This window comes from Carettochelys insculpta, chromosome 9, assembly GCF_033958435.1.
Source record: "Carettochelys insculpta isolate YL-2023 chromosome 9, ASM3395843v1, whole genome shotgun sequence".
Lineage (NCBI taxonomy): Eukaryota > Metazoa > Chordata > Testudines > Carettochelyidae > Carettochelys > Carettochelys insculpta.
In genome coordinates, this window is record NC_134145.1 from 60771644 (window position 1) to 60784850 (window position 13207).

A 13207-nucleotide genomic window follows, 5' to 3' on the forward strand; every position below is an offset into this window, starting at 1 on the left:
GAGCTTTCGTGGGACAGACCCACTTCTTCAGACCATAGCCAGCCCAGAACAGACTCAACATTTAAGGCACAGAGAACCAAAAACAGAAAGCAAGGATGACAAATCAGAAAAAGATAATCAAGGTGAGCAAATCAGAGAGTGGAGGGGTGGGGGGGAAGGTCAAGAATTAGACTGAGCCAGGTATGCAGACAAGCCCCTACAGTGACTCAGAAAGTTCCCATCACGATTTAAACCATGTGTTAATGTGCCGAATTTGAATATAAAAGCCAGCTCGGCCGTTTCCCTTTCCAAAACCGTGCGATAATTAAGTAACACACATACCTTTAGGTCATTGACAGAATGCCCCATTCCATTAAAATGTTGACTAACTGGCGTTATTCATGGTTTTCACCACTTGTCCAGCGAATGGTGAGGCCTTCCTGTACTTAGTCTGAGCTCCTGCATATCACAGGCTGTAGAATCTGCTGCAGTAATTCCTGCCTCATGTTCTTTTAACATCTTCCAAGACATAAACTGAGTTAGACAAATCTGGACTGTATTAGAGTCTGGTGCCAGCTTGCTGCTGCTGGCAGCCCTTAACTTCAGATGATGTCAAGGTTGCGTGACGGGTCAGACTCTCACTGGTTTAAGTCCAAAGCAGCCTCTATATCAATTCCTATTTGCTGGTCTGAGTTTTATACAGGACCAAATATACAATAAACAATACTGCAGCACTGCCCCTGAAAACAGATGGAAACTCTCCCGTTGTATGCTCCAACAGCAGCATAGCATCTGGGTGGAGCTGCTCCAGGAGTTTATTTGTCCATTCTTGGCTGGCACTCTCCCCTTTCCAATCAGATAATTGTGTGTCTACATTGTCCAGTATCCCAGCCCCACATGAACCATTTTCAACTCCCCAAATCCCAACTCCAGACACACACTGGACTTTGCCATCCTCACATTTGAATTAGGCACAGAGACATTTAATAGTACAACTAACAGACTGTCTGGAATGGCTCGCTGCTGATAGTGAGGAAAGTTAAATAAACTGCAAGCAGGGTCCCTCTGTGGCATTTAGCATCTAGCACAATAAGGAAAGAACATTCTGCATCCAGCTCACGTTCCTCCAATAAAGAAGCAGATTTGTTAAAATCAAAGCATGTGTCTATAAGTTTGCAGTCTGGCTGTAGCAGAAAGACAAATCCATTTATCTTTACAATCCTGGGAGATCCCTTTCTCCTTTGCTTAATTCCCCCTTCAAAAAGTCCCATTATTCTAACTCCACCGACAATACTGCAATACTTACACCGCCTACCCCTACATCCAAGGCTGGGCTGCTGCATCCCATCCTGACAGGCTCTGCCCCGGCTCCCTAGCAAGGATGCTCCCACTCACTGGCTCTGCCACGTCAGCTGCCCGGAACCTTGGTAGGAAGACATTGCTGCTAGTCGGAAAGTTTAGCTGAGCGCAAAAGCAAAGTTTGAAGGGGGAATGGCGTCTCCAACACCTGAATTCAGCCATAGTGAGAAGGTCATTGTGGGACAAGAAGGTCGCACAGCTGGCTCTCACTGCAGTGGATTTTCTGTGCGACACCTGTAATGTTCGTTCTTTGTCTCTCCAGCCATAAAACCAATGTTATCTCACTCTGGACTGTGCAGAGAGGTTATTAGGGTTGCAGATTTAATCAGACAATCTAATTCTTGACCTCCACCCGCACCCCTCCACTCTCTGATTTGCTCACCTTGATTATCTTTTTCTGATTTGTCTTCCTTGCTTACTGTTTTTGGTTCTCTGTGCCTTAAATATGGAGTCTGTTCTGGTCTGGCTATGGTCTGAAGAAGTGGGTCTGTCCCACGAAAGCTCACCTAATGAACTATTTTGCTAGTCTTTAAAGTGCTACTTGACTGCTTTTTGTTCTGATAGATTTAATCAGTGGCAGATAAGACACGAACAGGCTAAAGGGCTAATCCCAGTGAGTGGGCTCTGTTTTGTAGCAGGAGTTTGTTGTTACTTGGTCTGCACAATGTTGTCTGGTTAATAATGGAAAGTCACATGCCAAGTGCAGGAATAGTCCGGGGGGCACCTGGCCCCATCCATGGGAAAGCCAGCAATGACAACATTAACCACTTGCTGCCCAGACTGGAGAAATGTAATTTAGCACGTTTCACTGCACTAAAAATAAAAAAGGGGACATGTATTTTCAAGGGTATAAAACTGTCTCATATATAATATTGAAAATACAGGGCAAAAGTACATGCTTCACAAACTCACGTGTTATTAATAAAGTGTCATAATATATTTGATTATGCAACTATAGGGTGACCATATTTCCCTATGCTGGATTTGGGACACCTCGTAAAATTACTCATATTCAAGCAAGTTCAACAGAAATCAGAACTCAGCAGTATAAATGTTCAAATTAACATTATCGGAAGGGTAGCCATGTTAGTCTGGATCTGTAACAGCAACGAAGGGTCCTGTGGCACCTTATAGACTAACAGAAAAGTTTTGAGCATGAGCTTCCGTGAGCACAGACTCACTTCATCAGATGCAGTCTATAAGGTGCCACAGGACCCTTTGTTGCTGTTACAAATTAACATTGTTGACTTGACTGATTCCCATTAAAAAGAATTTTTTGTAATTGTATTCTTTTTATTTACCTTTTCCTTAAGGCTTTAGGGTTCACACAGGGAGTGGTGACACACACACACCCCTAACTTCCCCTACACACATGTGGGGAGAGGTAACACACACACTCCTATACCCCTCTATCATATATCAACCCTCCCTGCCCAGAATTCTCCTCTCTCCATGCCAGTCTGGGCCTCCCAGGGTGGACCCACCCCACCGAGTACTGGACAGTGCATCTTCTCAAGGCAACACGTGGGGAGGGGGCATACAAGGGCATTTGGTCCCACAGATTTCTGCCTGGGTTCACACCAGAACATTATCAGTAGCAGCATGGGTGGTGGATGACTGTAGGGCATGGAGCTGCAAGACCCCCCCTGCCCCACCCCTTCAACACCCACCAGAGCCCAGCCCCCCACACCTGTGGCTGCTGTTGGCTCATGTGCCCAACCCCCACACCCGTGGCCTCTGGCCCTTGCTGTCTGCCTTCTCCAGGATAATGCTCTCAGCCTGCCCTGGCCCCAGAGCTCCAGAAATCTGTCGGGCTGCCCAGCCCCAGCCTGTTCCAAACCCTGAAGCTCTGGAGAACTGGTTGGCAGACATAACACAGGAAAGCTGGGGCCACGGCGCCCACACCCTTAAATCATCAAGGCCCTCAGATATCTGTACAGGACGTCAAGATTTGCCATACAAAGTGCCATAGGTGTTAAGTTAGGGTGACCAGGTGTCCTGCTTTTAAAGAAACTGTTGCTTATGTAAGGCCTCCTGCAGGTGTCTGGGATTTTTCTGAAAAATGAGCAGATTGTTCCATATTTTCTGCCTCCTCCTGACAGAGCCTGCTGCTGGCTGGATTTCTGCTCACCAGCCGCCCGCCCACCAGCTGAGTTAGGGGGCCAGTGACTGATAAGGGGGGGTGGATGTGCAAGGCTGGTGGGTGAAACTGCTGCTCCCGGGGCCAAGCTGGTCCTGCTGGTGGTCCATCAGTGCAGCCCTCACTGCTTGTCAGCTGTGTTGTGGGGGGTGAAGCAATTTCAAGCCTGTTCCCACCCCATAACTGCAGGGGCTCACCCACCCTTCCCCCATTGCCCAGGATCTGGCCCTCGGGGAGCACAGAGCTGCTCCATCCCCTAGGCACCCTCTTGTGACTAAGCCACCTCTCCAGCCAGGCTCTGTGGCTGCAGAATCCCCTGCAGTCAGGTTCCCTGGTGCACAGTGTGCCCACTCTGTACCCAGGGGACAGGAGGCAAGAGGGTTATGTGGGTGGCCAGCAGCAGCCCGGAGGTGTTAGCTGCCATTAGGCGCTATGCAAGCAGGAAGGGACAAGCTCGGCAAGGACATGGGCCAGATCATCCTGTCCTCCCCTTTGCACGCAGCTGGAAGCATCTCTCGTCCCTTACCTCATGCACAGTGCCCCAAGGCTGCTACTCAAGGGGCGGTGGGTATCATAGCCAGGGGAAGGCGTTGCCTTCCCAAACTGCCTCACCTGGCCCCATCAGTGCCTTATCAGAGTCCCTGAGACCCCTTCCCCCAGCCTGCTCTTGTGGTACCAAAGGCTGAGACAGGAAGGCTGGGGGGCCATGGCACAGCCATTGGTTCTCCAGGCACTGGGGCCAGAGACTTGGCTGGGAGGGACTTTGCACCCTCCCCAAGCCACACCTGCCAGCCAGCAGAACATCAGGGTTTGGGCAGCCTGGGACCACAGTCTGCCAGCCCTCCATGAGGGTTGGGGGACAATGAGGGCACTACCCTAGGGCAGAGAAGAAACAAGGGTCAGCAGCCCCAGGGGGGGGCCAGTCGTAGCCACACCGGGGAGGGGCTGGGCTTTGGTGGGTGTGGAAGGGGTGGGGCTAGGTGGGGCTTGTCTTCCCAAGCCATGAGGTCCCCCACCACACATGCTGCTACTGACCATGTTCTGGAACCGAAGATAAGGGTACGGGGGTGGGGGTGTAAAGACAGGGGTGTATGTGTCACCCTGCCAGAACCCTAAAGCCTTAAAGATAAAATAAACAAAATAAATTCAGCTCATCACTATTTCCCTTCAACAGGGGTCAGTCGAGTCCACTTAATGTTTATCTGAACATTTGAACTGCCTAGTTCTAGTGTTATTTCTATAAAAAAAAAAAACAGGCTCTGGTACTCGTCCAGCTCCCTGCCCCTACCCCCTCCAGCCAGTTCCATGGCTGGGGCTACCGCAGTGCCCGTACTCAGTACCGGCAAGTACTAGCCCCCCCTGCCCCCCAAAAAAATCACTGCCTCATTCTGATTGCCACTGAACTCCCTTAAACAGGAGTGTACAATCTGATCATACTTGGCAATGAGTGAGCGTCACCATCATCTTTAATACTTGCAAGTTAGCTCATCATCACTTCAGGGCAGGGGCTAATGCAGGCCTCAACCCAATGGGCTATAATGCTGACCGAGACCTCTGGTAGCACTAACCTGGACAGATCTCAGTTGTGTGAGTCACTCCATGAATGTCTGTAGGACCAAGCCTGTGCTTTGCGAGTTACACATGTGCATTACTGCTAGCCTCAGAGCTCTGAAAACCAAGAGTGTGGCTGAAAACTCATGAAATTTTAAAATATTATAAATTCTGGGTTCTTTTGATTCATCTATTTTTGAGCCTTTAAGGTACACTCAGGTGGCATCTTAAAGCTTTTCTTTGAAATCATGAGCCTACAGGCTTACATTTATTGAAGTGAAAGCTGAGATTCTCCCCTAACCCTGACACCAAAAGGAAGGAAAACACCAAATATCACAAGACTCACAAATAAACCATGCATCTGGGCAACACTGAGCAACTCCTGGCTCAGATCCCAACAGTAACCCACCGATTTTGAAGAGTAACAAAAACTTATGAAAAATTTTGGAGCCTGAGAGCTGGACCTAATTTGAACAAGGTCGAGCTGTATATGGCAAAGGGTGAGTGACCTGTGACTCAAGCTGGAGTACCTCGTGCTGGAATCTACCCTCTGCAGCCATTTCCTCTGTGCAACCAATTTGGAAGAGGCGAGACATTGGCTATGCTCTAGTTCACCCTTGATCCTCTCTGTTGCAGAGATTTATTTTCTCTTAGGAAAGATGAATCAGAGCCAACAACCCCCAGCACACACATCGACATTTGCTGCAGCTTTCATTTCCTTTCCGAGGGGAATACACACACATTTAAAAACCAGACCAAAAGGCTTGTTTTACGTGATTGGGAAGCAGTGTTACTTTCCACCAAGAATGAGCCAAGCTGTACGCAGCCACCCATCCAGATGTGATCTGGAAATGCTGTTCGCCTCTGTTAACAGGATACATATGACAAGGAATCGGTACTGGCGGAAGGTTGAGCGGGTCCCCTTGTTTTTCGATTAAAATGAATTCAAAGCTTCCAGGTGGTTGGAAAGGGGCATCAGAATGAGCCAATAGGTGAGGGACGGTGCTCCTGATAAGCTGAGTGCTTGGGCAGTCACCCAGGAAAGATTCAAATGCCGCCCGGTTGACTAGCAGTGCACCCTCACCTGGCAGCAGCCTCAGCGCCCATAACAAAGTGTATTCCTTATGTAACCCCAAAAGCACTAAGCCCGCACACTAGGGTGAGTGACGTCTCTGTTCTACAGCCTCTACAGCGATTTAACTCTTCCTAGTACATGGTCTCGGTGCCTCGGGGCTTACACTTCCATGGATGGAAAAAAATGAGGGGGAATGTTGGAACTCTACTCGTGGTCCACTAGCCATTTTTCTCCCCTTGCCCAGCAGGTATTCCCTCCTCTCCATATCTTCCACTCCCCCACCCCCACCCCTGGTGGTTACTCACCCTCTGCCACCTTCCATGGTCCCTATGGTCAGCCATGTTCCCTCTCACACAGAACTTTAGGGCTCTGTCAGACAATCCTACACTCACACAAGTAAACCCTTCCTTTGTAAGTAGCCAGAGCATGTACATGATCCCACTGAAATCCAGGGGGCTTGTTCAGATGGGCTATGATTACTTCAGCAAGCAAGGCCTTGCAGGAATCTGATGGGAAGCAGACAGAGGTCCCAGCTGCAACGTAAAATCTACTGCGCCAGAAGGAGTAACGATATGTCGTCCCATCACACAGCTCAGACACGATTTGGTGTTGCAGCATCTCATAAACCGGATCAAATCATGCCTGAACATGTTCAAGAATAAAGGTACTGTCTTGGGCTTGTCTACACTTACCATGTGCTGCTGGAGTGCTTTAGAGAAGATGTTGTGCAGTTGCAATGCAAACACTGAATAAGACACAAGCTAGAGGTGAGACCCTCAGAGAAATGCTAGAGCAGTGTTTTGTCCTATTCAGGCCCACTTAGGCTAGGTCTACACAGAGATAAAACACACCTATGCTTGGCCTTGGTGAGCTGACTTGGGCTGTCACGGCTCTGGGCTCTGACACGGACAGGATTCCTGCACAGGTATTTAGAGTCTAGCTGGAGGGCTCTGCAAAGTGGGATTGTCCCAGATCTCAGGATGCAGCCTGAGCCCAAACACCTACATCCTACTTAAACAGCCCCATAGCCCAAGCCCCACAAGCCCTTCAGCTGCCACAGCCCAGCTACTGCTATCTAGACATACACTTGAAGCCCTGGCCCCAGCACAAGGAGCTGAGCAAATTGATCACCGAAGGCATAAACAAAACAACAAATAACACTCAAGTCAATAAGAGTATCTAAAATCTTCAGGGACATGATAATTTATTTCTACAGCTGGTTTAAAAATTCATCACAGCAGAAGCGAGTTGGAGAAGGGCCAGAACAAAGGAAAGGAAGCAGGGCGTTGAGATAAAAGCTGAAGAGAGGTAGGAGTTCTCCACGCATGGTAGTTTCCAGGCTTTGTCCTGGCTGTCTTGTAGGTGGCTAGCATTCGCCTTTGCATTGCACAATCACTAGATCATGACAGACTATCCAGTGACGATGCAAACATTGGGGCAAGTAACTGTGCCTGAACCTCTTTAAGGTGACACTCAACGATACATGAGAGCAGTGGCATATTTAAAAGCATGCCCCGCTGTACAAACTCAGTGAATCATGCATGCATTAGGGTTTTGGATTTGAACTGTGACAGCCTAGCTTCATTTTATGGATCCAGAGATTCAACCAGTGGAAACTGACCTGAATGGTGCTACTTCACATTACACAAGGGCTGTGTCTACAACAGCATTCCTCTTTTGAAAGAGGCATGCAACTCAGGGAAAATGCAAATGCAAATGAGGATCAGATTCACATATCTGGCACCTCATTTGCATATTCTTCTTTCAAAAGAAGAAAAGAGGTGTAGACAGGGCTCTTTCGAAAGTAAACTTCATCTTTGAAAGAACCCTCCTTCTTATTCTTTTTTAGGAGGAAGGGTTTTTTCGAAGATGGGGATTGCTTTCAAAAGAGCCGCATCAACACTGCCTTTCTTCTTTCAAAAGAATATGCAAATGAGGTGCCAAATATGTGAATATGTGCCTCATTTGCAATTTCCCTCATTTGCATACCTCTTTCAAAAGAGGAAAGCTAGTGCAGACATAGCTGAGGTGAGGATCTGGCCCCAAAGGAGGATCTAATTTTTTTGATCTGTGTTCAAAATAAATGTTATGTACACCAACGCATGTGCAGACGTGCACCACCAAGAGAAATACCTGCTGCCTATTGTGGGTGGCTGTGGGTGCTCTGCTACTCAGCTGGGCAGCACCTGAATTTCTCCTGGGTGGCCACCCACATGCTCAGCTTACAGGGAAAGAACAATGATCCAGCCCAAGCTTTCAGTCCAGAAGGCTTTTATCTGATTAAATTAAGCCAGGTGACAATCCCATCAGATACAAATCATAAGGACCATAGAGGTAAACGGAGAACTGGGAACTGCCCAAAGGAAAGATGAGGAAAAACTCAATGTAATCTCAGGCAGTGCTGCATTGACTTCAACGCAGTTACGCCAGCAGGGCATTCGTCAACAGATCCGGCTACCACCTTCAGGACAACTTGCAGCTCAAGGCTGGGATTTACATTGCTGCTACTGAATCCTCAATGACAACACACACACACACTTCAGCTCATCGGCAGTGCAAAAGATAAAGCATTTTGTACCTACTCTACCATGTGTACTGTAATTAAAAGGCTTCCCGTTAGGCAAGAAGAAAAGTCAAGGGATCTTGACTACAGAGCATCCATTATTCAAAGCGTTATCCATTATTCAAAGTTTTTTTTGGTTTTTTTTTGCTGAAATACAATAGTGGGCTTGAAAGGAAAAATCACATAAGTTTTCTACTCCATGCTCCATTTACTCCCCGCTCAATTTTTTCCTAATTACAAGTATCAGAACTCTAGGTATTTTGGAGGATCAGAAGAAAACATTCATCCTGTATGACAAAGCTCCATGGATCCACAATAGATTTTTACTTCAGTCCCTCCCCTGAAACAAGCTCCTTTTCCATTTTGTTTTATTAACCCGTCCCGAGACTGCGTGGCGCATGGAGGGAGTGATGATACATGAGGAGGTGGCAGCCCTGGATGATGCCCTGTGAGGCAACAGTTTGGGTAACAGACTGAGGCTAGGAAATAAGTTATGTTTCCTGCAGCACATGTGGGTGTCCAATATTTAATACCAAAGCACAGGTTGAAGCTCTCTGGTCTGGCAAAATCTGTGGCCTGGCAGGACTGTGAACAGAGCTGGACCAGAGACCCTGGTGGCTGGGAGTGGAGCAGCGGGTCCTGGTGGGAGGGACTCATTCTGGGGGAGACCAGAAGCTGGCAGCAGAGGAGACAGAGTTGATCTCCCCAGTCCAGCAAACTCCATTGTTTGGGACCAGCCAGGTCCTGAGGGTACCGGACCCGGGAGCTCCAACCTGTAGGCGTCAGATATCAGGAGGGCTCAGCCCCCAGAGGCTCCCATTGTGATGCTCCTCACCTACCATCCTGTGTTCTCCGTTGACAATCAGACCCCCAACTACAGCTGCTGAGCACTTGGAAATCCAGCCTCCCGTCTTGCACAAAGATGGGGCAGAGGACAGAGGTTAGGGCAAACGTTCTGTATTTCCTGAGAGAAACATCCCAGCAGGACACACTGTGTCAGCAAGCCCTCCACGGCTTTCCACTCACACAGCCCCATTGCCACAGGCTGCCTGGAAGACACGCCATGGAGATATTCCCCTAACTTACCCAACAAAGCAGGGACAGAGTTGCATGGTCTCTCTTCTGCGCCTTCTGGCAGGGATCACAGTGCTCTGCTGCCACCACCTGGGCTCAGACTTTCCCTCAGACAGTCCTGAGGGCAAGAAGGAGCTGGGTTTTACGGGCGGAAATCATGGGGCATTTGAGGGCCCAGGGCTTCTGCCTCACCAGCACGAAGGAAAACGTTGTGCCCTGGGCTCGGCTCACCTTTCCCTCCCCCCACTTTTCAGATACACAGATCTGCCCCTTTCACCCCGGCCCCAGGACGAGGTGTGGGGGAATGACATGGCCCTGGTGCTGAAGAGAAATATTGGATGAAGAGACCTGGAGACCATAAGCCTCTGTCCCCAGTTGATCTGGGGCCACTCCTCTTAAGCCATAAAGGTCGTTCAGCCTCAAACACACTCATTCTCCGGCCTCTCGGCACACACTTGCCAGCAAGCCAGCTAAACTCTAAGGCTGGCTTTTGTAACTGGTGGGGAAGCATTAATTCCAGTGCTTAACAACGCGTGTGCGCGCCATACTGGAAGTCTAAACAACAACCTGGACTCCATCTTGGCTTCCCTCCTCCTTCCTCCCCCCGAGATTTTCCCGCTCTTCTGACAGGGGGCTGGACAGGCACGCGACCTGAGTTCTGCTTGGCAACAACTGGCGATTTAAGGGCTGCTCACCAGTCGCAAGGGGTCACCCTTCCGAGTGGCAGAGTTTAGGAGCTCCTCAGAGCACGCCCGCACCACGCAGATCTGATTGTAGGAGGGTGAGCACAGCTGCAGGCCAGGGGTGTGTTAACAGCTGCCACTCCTCCTACATGAGGACAAACGCGCCAATGGCTGGGGCTACCCGGGCAGAGAAACCTTGGCAGTACCTGTGTCAACAGATAGCGTCTACACACAAAAGCAGATTGGAAGAGCAAGACACCGCTGATAGAGGGCAGCCGGACTGCCATGCCCTCTGTTGACGGAACGGCTGACCAGAAGCCCTGCAAACTGGGCTGCCCAGGGAACCGGAAGCCCTCTGTGCCGACAGAACTGTCTACCCGGGCACGCTGTCGACAGAACACTGTCGACAGAGGCGTTATACCCGATCGGGGAGAGGTATAACGCTGCTGGCGGGACAGCTGAGTTTTGCCGACAAACTCTCCACAGAGCCCTTTGACCCTGTAGACGCTCGGCGAGTTTTGTCGACAGAGGCTGCCCTCGTAGGCGGAGCCAACATCACAGGGCGGGACAGCAAGCCGACCCATCGCTGGGGAGCTGACATTCTCTACTCATTCCTTACCTGACTCTGCCACCAGAAGAGGGTGTTTGGAGCTGTCTTCGCCATGGGGGTCCTCAGCTGAAGGGCCTCCATCCCTTACCTCACCCCCATCCTGAGGGAGGAAACGCCCCTGAGGCGCAGTCGGAGTTCTGTTCCTTTTGCTACTTACCTTTGAGAGGGTCCCGTTATACTTATGTCTTACATCCCTTGCGTTATCTTTTATTCACCTGTACAAATGCCCTGCTTGTTTGCGCCCACAGTTCAGAAAGTTTTATTTCCTTTAAAGGGTGAGGCGAAGACAAACCCTGATAACAGAAGCGGGCGGGGGGATATTCCTTTAGGCTGCTTCCCTTTCAGGCAAGTATTCCAGTCAATACAACACAAATGTCTGTCCACCGGGCCTGGCCTGAGTTCACTAGCCAGCTTCCAGACAGAAACGATTGTCACTGCTGACCCATGCCCCACTCAGACCAGCCAGCTAGAGGGGAATGGAAATGTATTCTGTTTTCTCGCTCCCAAACTGACTATCTCCCCAGTCCTCCAATCGCATCTGCAGACAGGCAGACCCCCATAAACACACAGGCTTAGAAGCAGGGACAGTAAAGCAGAGGAGGAGTCTGCGCTTGTGGATAAGATTACAGGATTAGGGCTCACACTACCCTCACCATAATATCACCCAGCTTACTAACGCAGAATCACTTCAGTCCATGGTAAAACATTACAGCACCCAGAAAAGAGGCTTTTGCCAAATGTCACATTGTATTTTTCATATACATATTGGTAATATCTTTACAATAGGACCATCAAAAAAAAAATAACCCCATTTAGCTATTGGTACAGTCACACTAGGGAGATTATTTTTTCTTCTTTCAGTCTCTCCTGAAAATACTTTTATGCAAGGCACATGACAAATGCATGCGCAGTAATGAAATTTACGGTTATTACAAAGAGTTGATTTAAGTTGATTGTGTTTGTTCAGCTGTTGGAAGAAATAGGAAAGAGATGGGAGAACCACTCTGCCCCACAAAGATTAAATCACAGAACTAGACTTATTTGGAACTAATGGGCAGTCTTCATCTGTTTCTATAGGTGCAATGTGTTTCTGAATCGCAGTGCTCCATTGCTAGCTGTGGGGTCCTCTACTTCAGCTTTCCCAGGCACACAGTGGACAAACAAGTTCACTTCTTCGAAGGGGATTTGAATCCAGGACTCCCAGAATTGGCAAACGCGTCAGGCTACCCACCAAGCCAGTCCCAGAGAGATCACTGGACTTTGCTTTCTCACAGAACCATTCCTGTCACTGGGTCTTGGTGCTGCTGTCTTCACCATCGTGAAGTACCCTACTTTTGCCTAGCATTAAAACAAAAAGCAGTCCAGTAGCACTTTGAAGACTAACAAAATAATTTCTGATTTGTCACCCTCGATTACTATTTTTGGTTCTCTGTGCCTTAAATATTGAGTCTCTTCTGCTATGGCTATGATCTGAAGAAGTGGGTCTTTCTGTCCCACAAAAGCTCATCACCTAATAAATTATTTTGCTAGTCTTTAAAGTGCTACTGGACTGCTTTTTTGTTCTGATAGTATATAGACTAGCACGGCTCTCTCTCTGTTACTACTTTCCTAGTATTGTTTCACTTCCCACCCTCGTGGGGTCCTCCAGTAATTTTTTCCAAGGATAAAGAGACTTGCAATAATGAACACTTTTTAAAAAGGCTTTTGAGCAGGTTTGGACATGGTCAGAATTAATCACTCACTTCCAACTTTCCAAAAAGGCCGCTTTCAAAACTGCAGAAGAAAGGGGGGGGGCAAAGCAGAACCAGCTTTGTGCCCCTCTTCAGCTCCACAAACAATTGGTAGCAGGAGAGGATTAGAAACTTCACTGCTAATTTCATCTTTCGTTTAAAAATAATTTGAGGCTTTTCTTTGTTAAGCTGAAAACAATCATAGCTTCTGAGGTCCGATGGGACAACTAGGAATCCCTTATCTGACTTCCTGTATAACTAGGGCCCTAACAAATTCACAGCTACGAAAAACATATGATGGACAATGAAGTCTGCTCAACTCCCACCCTCACCCCAAAATGTGGCTGGGGTAGATGGATATCACCAGCCTTACTTCTATGCTGCCTTCAGAGTGGGTGTCCAGGGAGCAGCGGCTGCTGGCTCAGCAGCAAGCAGCAGTGCAG